The sequence below is a fragment of the Rhinopithecus roxellana genome, chromosome 5 (genome assembly GCF_007565055.1).
Source record: "Rhinopithecus roxellana isolate Shanxi Qingling chromosome 5, ASM756505v1, whole genome shotgun sequence".
NCBI lineage: Eukaryota > Metazoa > Chordata > Mammalia > Primates > Cercopithecidae > Rhinopithecus > Rhinopithecus roxellana.
In genome coordinates, this window is record NC_044553.1 from 166,823,695 (window position 1) to 166,835,964 (window position 12,270).

General features: G+C 36.3%; 1 protein-coding gene across 8 annotated transcripts in view; it reads left to right on the forward strand.

Moving 5' to 3' along the window:
* Positions 1–12,270, forward strand: part of MYO9A (myosin IXA) — a 300,731-nt gene that overhangs the window by 163,874 nt on the left and 124,587 nt on the right. The gene's annotated exons all lie outside the window — the stretch shown is intronic.

Here is a 12,270-nt window from a genome sequence, read left to right on the forward strand (position 1 = left end):
AGGAGCATCCTACACCAGGGTGGGATATAGATTCCACGGGCAGCATGGCCTCCATAAACCTCTGAGCAGTCTTTGAATATTTCTGTTGAGTCTTTAGTGCTTTCTTTTGAAAATACTGATAAAACTTTTTTTAACTGTGGTGACTTTTCTGTTTGCCTGTGATCATTGGATTGTTAATTATACTTGGTTACAGTCACTGGATTGGTTTCTATTTGTCTTTCAAGTAGCCAAGTGATGGAGAGGAATCAACAATGTTTTATTTCCTGCTCATAAAAAAAAAAAAAAATTGAGGTCTAATTGAAGTAAAAAACTGAATGCAAAGAGAACAATTTGATAAGTTTTGATGTATGTAGGCACCCATGAAATTATCTCCAGAATCAAGATAATGAATATGTTCAGCATTCCCAAAAAGTTTTCTCATACCTCTTTCTAAATCTGGCTGATTTTTGTGTTTGCTTATGCTTGAATTTCAACATTAGCAAATGTTATTTTTGTGTATCATTGGTAAATCCACTTAGTTGATTGCAGTGCTTCAACCAGCCTTTCCTATATCTGGTTTAGAGCAAAGCCACTGCATTAATGTTTTGACTTGAGGAAGGATAACAGAATCATGGTGCATGTTCTTTTGTTTGCTTTTTTATAAAATTGGTGTAAAAAGATGCCCTTGGTCTCCATTTCCTTTCTTGCTCTTTACTTGTTGTACTCATTCTGCATGAAAATTGATTCTTTTGCCAGTTGTAAGATTAGTTACTATTATTGAGGCACTGCTATTGTGAGAATAAGTGGATCCTTCAAAATACTCAAAGACAACTCAGCAATTTGCATATAATGGACCTACATAATCTGTTCTGAGCTTTTAATAAATTACCACTGATTTAGTTTGCTAATTTCACAGTTTTCTGGTTGAAATTCCATGAAATTTTACTATCCAGTTGTCAGTGGGAGGAGAATATAAGTAGAATTCCTAAGAGCAAATGTTATGGATTCTTCTTCAGTTCCTATTACTGTCTTGGTTAAAAAAAAAGGTGTGTAATGTATTTTGAAAAACAGTATTTAAAGTATTTTCTCATTTTAAGAACAACAAAGGTAAGTGTTTCATTTTAAAAAGACATCCTTAATATTATTCTTAATTGTTGCTATTGTTTCTGAGAAGAATGTAACAAATCCTCATTCCAGTTATTCATCTTCCTATTCTGTCTTTTAATCCATGGGACATAATTTAAAATAGTCTGTAAATCATTTTGGGGAGCTTAAATTAATTTCTCTTAATTCTGTAAATAGTTGCAAATGGTTTATTTGCTTTGTTTTTTCATGACTGAGCCTGACAACCCCAGACCTGGTTGTATGCCAGCTACATATGGATCTTGACTAGGAGGGCACCAGTTTCAGCATAGGCTACATGAAGAAATTGTGCGTCTATGTGTGTTTACTTGCAAATTTCTAGTTTTGTGAACGTTGGAGCTCTTCCATTATTTTATGTAATTTATTCTATTTTCCATTATAGTATTAGCAATTACTAATTATAAAAAGGTATCACATTATAAATTTTATTATATGTAAAATTATAAATTCAAGTTTTGGAAATTGTTCTTAAGAAAACGGGACTACCAGCTTTAGGTAGTGGTGAATTGGTGAGGTGAATGAATCCTCCCACAAGTAGCAGTGATAAAACCTGGAAAAAAATTTTTAAAATAACCGAGTATTTGAAAGTACTGGAAAAAGACGAAAAGTAGGCAGAAAGTAGGGAAAAGTTTATTCTTTAAAGGTAGTAAAGCAGTGGGTAAGAATTGTGAATTTGTAGCTTTTTATACAAGGGGTTTCCTAACTTGCATGGTTTCAGAGATAGAAAACAACCACCACCACCATACTGGCTTATTATGTTAGAAGACTTTCAGAGCAGCTTGGAGTTTAGGAGGAAAATCCTGGGACTGAGAGAGCTGCTAAAGGGCTAAAACCCAAATTAAAGTATGAACTCTGCACAAATCCCTGGCTGCCTGCTGTGAGTATGCAGGGAAGACCCCAGGAACCGTATTTAAAAAAAAAAAGTGGAAACCAAATAAAAGATAATCCTTGAAAGACATAACTATAATAGCTGAGATTTGCAACTTTGCTGCTTTTTAGAAAAACTGAGGAAATTTTCTGCTTGTGCTTAGCTTGTGTGGGAAAAACTGAAGTCTTTCTGCCTTAATTGGAGTCCCATAGGAAATGAGAGATAAAGGGGTCGAAAATTATTTGAAGACAGTGGCAGAAAACATCCCTTATTTGGTTAAAAAAAAAAAACCCAACTTAGTGAAACCCTGTCTCTACTAAAAATACAAAGTTTAGCCAGGCGTGGTGGTGCACGCCTGTAATTCCAGCCTCCTCGTGTGGCTGAGGCACAAGAATTGCTTGAACCTGGGAGGCAGAGGTTGCAGTGAGCTGAGATCATACCCCTGCACTCCAGCCTAGGCAACAGAGCGAGACTCTGTCTCAAAACAAACAAATACTAGCTTACAGATCCAGGAAGATCAGTGACCACAAAGCCAGGTAAATACGAAGGAAAACTACACCTAGGCACATTATAGATTAAAATGTTAAAGGTAAAGAGAAAATCTTGAAAGCAGCCTGGAAAATATGTACATATTAAATACAGGGGAATAATGAGATGATTAACACCTGATTTCTCAGTAAAAATAATGGAGGCCAAAAGGTGTCAAAAAATCATGTTTAATGTGTCATTTCCCCCACATCCCCCAAAAAAATTTGAGCCAGAATTTCTGTATTTGCAGTTTGGGTCCAGACAAGTTAACTGATAGAAGAAAAATTAACAATCTTCAGAAGAACCTAACAGTGTATCTACTGTTGCTGTGATGTGTTATCCACAATGTCCTGTTATCATGTAGCAAAAGTATCCTTCAAAAATGAAGGTGAAATACATTTTCAGACTAATGGAGTCTGAGAATTTGTCACCATATGTATTATATGGGAAATGATAATAGAAATTCTTCATGCTCAAGGGAAATCATCACAGGATCGTAACTTGGGTCTATAGTAGGGGTTGGCAAAATTTTTCTGCGAAGAGCAGACAGTGAATATTTTAGGCTTTGTAGGCCAGTATGGTTTCTGTTGCAGCTACTCAACTCTTCTGTGAAGGGAGCCATAGACAATACATAAATAAATGAGTATAGCTGTGTTCCAATAAAGCTTTATTACGGACATTGATACTTAAATTTCAAACAATTTTCACATGGTACAAAAATGTTCTTCTTTTTCTCCTCAGTTAAAAACTATATAAGCCATTCATAGGTCATACAAAAACAGGCAGTGGGTTTGGTTTAGGCCATGGACTCTAGTTTGCTGATACATGCATGAATTACTGGAAGGAATAAAGAAGGCACAACTAATAAATGTGTGTAAAAATATAAATGACTACACATATTTTCTTGCCTTCTCTTAATTAGAAAAAGACTGTTTAAAGTAAAAAATCTGACGTTATTTTGATGGTTTAAAATAGGTCCACAAATTGATACTCCCCCCTTCATAAGGCATGTGCTGTACTTAGTGACTTGCTTCCAAGAAATGGAATGTGGCAGAAGTGACAGTGTGTGACCTTCAATATTAAGACATAAAGATATTGTGGCCTTTCCTCCTTCTCTTTGTTTCTGGTGCTCCCGCCTTCTCTCCAAAGTGGCTCTTCTCTGAAATTTCTCAGGGAGGAAATTAGAGGAGTAAGGAGAAATTGAAGTTTTGGGGAGCATGAGCTACAGCCCACTTCCAGAAATGACAGGAGCCGTAGAAAGAAGGAATCAGATGGCAGAAGGAGAACGGGTAGAGAAGAAGAATCGGACTTTAATTTGAACCCATTCTTTTGGCCTTCAGTCCTTTTTGGGATGATTGAGAATATAATGTGCATCAGCAAGATGAAGGATCAGCAATTGCCAGGGAAGGGCTGAGGGCTTACTCCACCTCATTACCCTCACCTTGCTGACAGTGCCTACTTTAATGTCCCTAACCTCAAGTATCAGTATGGTCATTCAGATCATTGAAAATTTAGTGGATTATCTGATCAAAATGGAATTAAATGCAAATCAATAACAGATATATCTGAGAAACCTTCAAATATTTGAAAAATAAAATGTATATGTAACTAATGAGTTGAAAAAATTTCATAAGGGTCAGTTGAAAAAATTTCATAAGGGTAACTTGGAAGTTTTTTGATCTGAAAGATGATGGAAACACAACATATTACAACTTATGGAATACAAATAAAGAAGTACTTAGGAGAAAACTTACAGCTTTAAATTCTTAAATTAGAAAAGTAAGGTAAAATAATCAGTGATTTAGGCTTTCACCTTAAGCTAGGAAGAAAAGAGCGTATTAGACTCCAAATAAATAGAAGGAAGTAAATAAAACTTTTTTTTTTTTTTTTTCTGAGACAGAGTCTGGCTCTGTTGCTCAGGCTGGAGTGCAGTGGCACCACCTTGACTCACTGCAACCTCTGCATCCCAGGTTCAAGTGATTCTCATGCCTCAGCCTCCCAAGCACCTTGGGTTACAGGTGCATGCCACTGTTTTGCTTTGTTTTGTTTCGTATTTTAGAGATAGGAGCTCGTTTTGTCATGCAGGCTGGAGTGCAATGGCACAATCATGGCTTGTTGCAGCCTTGACCTCCTCGGCTCAAGTGATCTTCCCACCCCAGTCTCTCAAGTAGCTGGGTCTACAGGTGCATGCCACCATGCCCTGCTAATTTTAAAATTTTTATTTGTGAAAATGGAGTCTCACTATGTTGTCCAGGTTGGTCTCAAACTCCTGGCTTCAAGCAATCCTCCTGCCAAAGTACTAGGATTACAGATGTGAGCCACTACATCTGGCCTAAAGCTGTTTTTTTTGAAAAGAACAATGAAGCTGATAAATTTCTAGCCCAGCATGGTGCAGTAGAACTTTCTGCGATGTGGAAATGTTCTCCAGCTACACTGTCAGTACTGTAGCTACTAGCCACATGTGGCTGTTAAGCACCGAACTGTGTCTGGTGCAGCTGAAACTGAAGTTCTTGTTTTGTTTAATGAGTTCATATAGCTACATATAGCTAGTGGCTACTGTATTGGACAGTGCAGTTATAGCCATTCTGATCTAGAAAAGTAAGAGAAGACACAAAGCTATTACCTAGAATGAAAAAGTGGCCACAATTATAATTTCTACAGAAATCAGAAGTTTGACAAAGAGATTATGAACATTTATGGCAATCAGTTCAACTGACATGAATGGAAAAATTCCTTGAATGTCAACAGTTATTAAAATCAACCCAAGAAAATACAGAAAATATGAATAGTACGATATCTTTTTACAATATTGAATTCTTAACTAAAATTTTCTCCCCACACAAAGTTCAGGCCCAGATAGGCTCATTAGTAATTTTATTTAAGAAATGACTATTCTACCAGTTCTCTTCAACTCTTTCGAAAAACAGAGGAGAAGGGAACACTATCCAAATCATTTCATGAGGCCAGTGTTATTATTCTGTTACCAAAACATCTGTCTTAAAAAACTACGGACCAATATAACTTCATGATGGTGGATATAAAAATAATAATAGCTGGCTGAATTCAGCAGTGTATTAAAGATAATACATGAAGACCACATGGAATTTATTCCAGGGATGAGAAACGTTGGTTTGACCATGTTAACCATATAAAAAGAAAGCCACATATGATCGTCTCAGTAGATGGAGGAAAAGTTTGTCTTAACACCACACTCATTCTATTTTAAAACTTTAGTCGCCCAGGAATAGAGACCAACTTCCTCTACTTTATGAAGAACATGCATGAAAATCCTACAGCAAACTTCATACTTAATAGTGAAAGATTGAATACTTTTTTTTCCCTAACATTAAGAACAAGGCAAGGACATTTTTTGCCACTCAGATTTGACATTTATTAAAGGTCGCAGGTGGTGCAATAGGCAACAAAAAGAAATTGTACATAGATTGAAAACAAATAGTCAGCAAATTCATTAGAAAAGTGCTCTTAAGACTAAAAAGTGAGTTTAACATTTTTACAGGATACCAAGTAATTATAGAAAATTGTAATACCCTAGCCATGAGCACTTAGAAAATGATTTACAAATTCCATTTACTATACATCTATGGCGGCCAGCCTCCTAGATGTCACAAGCTTTTATAGTCTTCTCCTGTATTTTTTTTTTTTTTTTTTTTTTTTTGAGACGGAGTCTTGCTCTGTCGCCCAGGCTGGAGTGCAGTGGCCGGATCTCAGGTCACTGCAAGCTCCGCCTCCCGGGTTTACGCCATTCTCCTGCCTCAGCCTCCAGAGTAGCTGGGACTACAGGCGCCCGCCACGTCGCCCGGCTAGTTTTTTGTATTTTTTTAGTAGAGACGGGGTTTCACCGTGTTAGCTAGGATGGTCTCAATCTCCTGACCTCGTGATCCGCTCGTCTCGGCCTCCCAAAGTGCTGGGATTACAGGCTTGAGCCACCGCACCCGGCTTCTCCTGTATTTTACAAGAGTTAGTCTATGTGACAGAAAGCACATGGCAAAAATGATGGTATGTCACTTTTAAGATTGCTGTAAAAGACTGCAATTTCCTTCTGGAGTACTGCTTCACTTGCTAGCCTTCTCTGAAATCGCTGTCTCTTGGAGAAACAAGATGCTATTTGTGAGTAGCCAAACCTCAGTATGAACTGAGGCTTGTCACCAGCTATGTGACTGACCTTAGAAGTGGATCCTTCATTTCAATGTTGAGATGACTGCAGCCTTGGCTGGTAGCTTGAATACAACCTCTTGAGACACCTTGAGTCAGAACCACCCAGCTAAGCCACTCCTGAATTCTTGTTCCTCTAAAAACTATTTGAGATGATAACTTGTTTTAAAGTAGTGGATTTTGGAGTAATTTAATATGCAGTGGATAATTAACAGAAACATGAAATACTTGGGGATAAATTTAACAAATATGTGTAAGAGTTGTACGTTACTAGGAGAAATTGAAGAATACTGTGAAGAGAGATACATATTTATGTTTGTATTTTTGAGATGTAGCCCTCTCTCAGATGGATCTATAGATTGAATGCAACCCAATAAGTATAATAGCAGGTATTTGGTGGAAATTAACAAGCTGAATCTAAACTTTATAGAGAAATGTAGAATACCCAAACTGTCCAAAACAATTTTTAAACAGAACAAAGCTGGATAATTTACAGTATGTGATTTTGAGACTAAAATATTCATGACATTGTTCTATTGTTGTTAAGGATCAAGAGATTAATGAACCAAATACAAAATACAGAAGTAGATCTACACATAAACAGTCAGTTGATTTTCTGTTAAGGCACCAAGATAATTTAGTTGGGGTAAGGGGTAGTCTTTTAAACAAATAGCACTAGAACAACAGGATATCTATAAGGTATAAGAGAACTTTGACCCTTATACATGTAATTTAACTTTGAAATGTGTCATACAGCTCTTTGTAAGGACCAAAATTATTAATTTTTTATTAAAATAGAAAACCTGAGAAACAAATTTTTGTAATCTTGCGACAGGCAAAAGTTTCTTAGATATCTAAGACATAAGACTGACTATAAAAGGAAAAAATTGACAAATTGGAGTTAGCCAATTTGAAAACTACTTTTCTTAACTGCTGTTAAGAAAACAAAAAACATACCATGGCCTGGGAAACAGTATTTGTTACAATTTGTAATATTCATACCTGATAATGGACTTGAAAACAAAATATAAAAACTCTACAATAATAAGGTAAACAGGCCAGTTTTTAAATGGGCAAAAGATTTGAACATACACTTCCACAAAAGAAGATTTGTCTGTGTTCTCATGAAAGATGTTCAACTTTGTTATTCATTATGGAAAGACAAATTGTAATCTGAGTAAGGTCACTAATACCTTCTATAGGGGCTAAAATGTAAGAAGTTGAAATACTAACTGATAAGCATGTGGAGCAACTGGAGCTCTCATACTGTCTCTTGGTAGTGTCAAATGGTATCATTTCCGAAAACAGTTTGTCAGTTTTATAAAGATAAGCATATTTTTCCCATATGTTTCATGAATTCAAATCTCAGTTATTTACCTGAGAAATCAAAGTATATATTCACAAAAGACTTTTACAGATGAATCTCTGAAGTATTATGCTAAGGGAAGGCCTATCCTCAAAGCATACTGTTTTATTCCATTTATATAAAGTTCTAGACGATACAAGCCAATCTGGATGGAGAGCAAGTTAGTGATTGTCTTGACCCATAAGTACATGTGGGAGATTGTCCAAGAAGGGGCATGAGGCAACTTTGGCGATGATGGAAATGTTTTGTATCTTTCTTTGGTGGTTATTAGTGTGGTGAATGCATTTAGCAAAACTTATTTAACTATGTACTTAACATATATATGTTTAACTGTTTGAAATTTTTAGTCCAATAAAAAATGTTTAATTATATGTCATTAAGCCTGATACAAGTTACAAGTAAATACCTAGATTATTTTTCGTGAAACTAAGAATATCCAAAATAAAAAATTGTATATGATCAGAACTACTGGTTGCAGATGGTTTGCAGAGACAAATATAGAAGATACTGGCATGCATTTTGGTGAAAACTGAAGGGAAAGTGGGGAGCTCTACTGCTCTTGAATTAACATAATCTTTTCAAGTTTAGGAAATCAGTATAGGTAAAGAAATTGAACATGTGCCTTAAGGGCAACCACAGTAATAACAATTTTTATCTTTTAAGGTAGCATAAGAAACCTTATAAGGTGAAAACCAAGAAGGGAAAAAATGAAAGAGTGAAATAAATGAAAAACATGAAATAAAATGCCAGAAACAAGTATTATTTAAAATTAATGTAAATGGTTTATACTCACCAGTTAAACTCTCAATGAATTTTTCAATAGTTTAAGTGATAGCTACATGATTTTTAATTAAAGTGGTGAAAATAAAAGGATGGACGTGATGTACCAGGCAAATATGAATGATAGCAATTAATAAAGCTAGATAGTAATCTGAACAGATGTTCACCTATATATATTTTTTAAAATTTAGTTGAGAAAGAAGCTGAACCCACTAGAAAGTTTTGATAGTTAATAAAGAACTTGATAAATGTATATATAAATCTAAATAAGCAACAGTTTTATAAAACTTATACCTAATGTGCTTGACGAAGGAAAGGAAACAAAGTGAAAGTAAGTATTGGGTAGCAATAACATCCCTAATGAGAAGGAGATGACTTTAAAACATTTGAATGTTCTTGTACTCTTCAGGGAAAGAGAAGAGATTATTAGTTTAGAATTCATGAGTATGCTAAACATTTAAGGATAAATAAAGCAGAGAGTGTATACAATTTGTGGAACAAAAGAAGTCAAAATACAAAGAAAACAATAGAATCCTGAATAAAAGCATGTAATAGTTAAGGTAAATAAAAAAATATAAACTAATGTCAGAAAAAATTTCCAGATGTATCCATTGTAGCAGTAAGTTAAAACGGAGTTAAAATGGACTAAACAGTTTAAAAAACATTATGAATTAAGGAAGATGAGCAAAATTTAGCTGTAGAATGCTTACAAGAGACAAACCTAAAGCATATGAACACAAAAAAATTAATATTAGGAAAGACTTATATCAGAAAACTTATTCTCTTGTACATTTTCCCACCTCCTTTAGGTAACCACAGATTGATTACTATAAGTCAGCTTTACATTTTCTAAAAATTTTACTCAAGTGGGATTACACAGTATGTATTTTGTGTTCTGATTGTGTTATGCAACATAGTTATGCACGTATTCATGCATATTTTTCCATGTATCAGTCATTTGTTGCTCAGATGTGTTCCATTGTATATGTATATACACACGGTATTTAATTTATGTGATATATGTATATAATTGTGCTTATTGATTTATTGGTGTAGTTAAGAGTTATATATATTGTTAGAGCTATTGTGAACAACAGTGCTATAAACATTCTTTTTTGAGTCATTTTGCAGACATATATTTTTATTCCTTAGTAAATACTTATGAGTGGAGTTACTTCATGAAATAGGCATATGTTTAACATTACGAACTATCAAATTTTTTGCATTTTTAAGATGTGCCATGTTCTTAGGGCTTTATTTGTGATGATTACTCAGATGTCATCCCATTGTTATTCCTTCATATGTCGTATACCTTTTTTTTCCTTTGACTTTATATTTGGCATTCAGCAATTTGATTCTCATGTCTCTAAATACGATTTATATTAATTTTCTTTGGGATTTGCTGTACCTTTTGGACTTTCATTGTTTTTCATCAAATTTAGACAATTTGTGGCCAATATTTTTCAAAAAATTTTTCTGCTGCAATTTCTTTTTTCCTTCTGAAACTCCAATTACATGTTGTTACAATATTTGATACCATCTCAGTATAGCTATTTTCAAATTCTTTTTTTTCTAATTCGAACAAATAGGAGATCTTGGGATCTGATGGGTTTGTTGTTGTTGTTGTTTTTGAGATGGAGTCTCGCTCTGTCCTCCAGGTTGGAGTGTAATGGCGCAGTCTTGGCTCACTGCAACCTCTGCCTTCTGGGTTTAAGTGATTCTCCTGCCTCAGCTTCCTGAGTAGTTGAGATTACAAGTGCATGCCACCATGCTGGGCTAATTTTTGTATTTTTGTAGAGACAGGGTTTTCCCATGCTAGCCAGGCTGGTCTTGAACTCCTGACTTCAGGTGATGCGCCCACCTCTGCCTCCCAAAGTGCTGGGATTGCAGGTGGGAGCCACTGCACCTGGCTGGATGTGTTGATTTTTAAGTGGGATCAGGGAGTGGGCTACACAGGGCTTCATATTTTAATCTGAGTGATCCATCATAAGTGTTTAGTATATTATTATTTAGGCCACTTTTATGTTTAAAATACTTAATAATTGATGAAAAAATGGTAACCATTGCCTAATGTATTGTCTAGAAATTTACTCCTCTTTCTTCTGTCTCCTCCTTCTTTCTTTTTCCTTCTTTGAGATGGAGACTTTCTTAGCCATCCAGGCCGGGGGTGAGATGGTGCAATCATAACTCACTGTAGCCTCAAATTCTTGGATTCAAGCCATTCTTGAAGATTGTTTGCAAGATTGTTTCAGCTCTTCTGGATCCCTTGTATTTCCGTGTTAATTTTAGGATTAGCTCATTCATTTCTACAAAAATAATTATCTGGAATTTTATTTTTTATTTTTTATTTTTTTTTTGAGACAGAGTCTCGCTCTGTCACCCCGGCTGGAGTGCAGTGGCCGGATCTCAGCTCACTGCAAGCTCCGCCTCCTGGGTTTACGCCATTCTTCTGTCTCAGCCTCCCGAGTAGCTGGGACTACAGGCGCCAGCCACCTTGCCCGGCTAGCTTTTTGTATTTTTTAGTAGAGACGGGGTTTCACCGTGTTAGCCAGGATGGTCTCGAACTCCTGACCTCGTGATCTGCCCGTCTCGGCCTCCCAAAGTGCTGGGATTACAGGCTTGAGCCACCGCGCCCGGCCTTATTTGGAATTTTAATAGAAAATGCATTGATCTGTAGGTCAGTTTGGGGAACATTGACATCTTAACAATACTGTGTTTTCCAATTCATGCACATAGGTAGCATTCCATTTAGTTGGGTCTTTATTTTCTTTTAATGATGTTTTATAGTTTTCAGTGTAGACATTTTATATTTTTAAAAATGTCATTTCAGAATATTTATTGCTATTTCCGCCCCTCCTCCCCCAACCCCGTCCCCACTTCCCACTCCCCACTCCCCACTCCAAGACAGGGTCTCAGTCTGTCGCCCAGGCTAGAGTGCAGTGGTGCGACCTCAGCTCACTGCAGCCTCGACCTCCGGGTCCAAAGCAATTCTCCCACATCAGCCTCTCAAGCTGCGACTATAGGTGTGAGCCACCACACCCGGCTAATTTTTGTATTTTTTGTAGAGATGGGGTTTCACCATGTTGCCCAGGCTTGTCCTGAACTCTTGGGCTCAAGTAATGTGCCTGCCTTGGCCTCCCAAACTGTTGGGATTACCGGCATGGGCCACTGTGCCTGGCCCATTTGCATGATTTAAACAGAACAAAGAGTCTTCTGTGGATTTTCAGTTTCCCTTATTCATACAGAAAGATAACAATCACTTCATGTGGATATAGTGTTGACTATGTGCCAAGCACTCTTCTAAGCACTTTTATATACATTTTATTTTTAGTATAGATGAAGTCTAAGTTGGCCAGCTGGTCTTGAAATACAGAGCTCAAGTCATCTGCCTGCCTCGGCCTCCCAAAGTGCTGGGATTACAGGCGTATGCGAC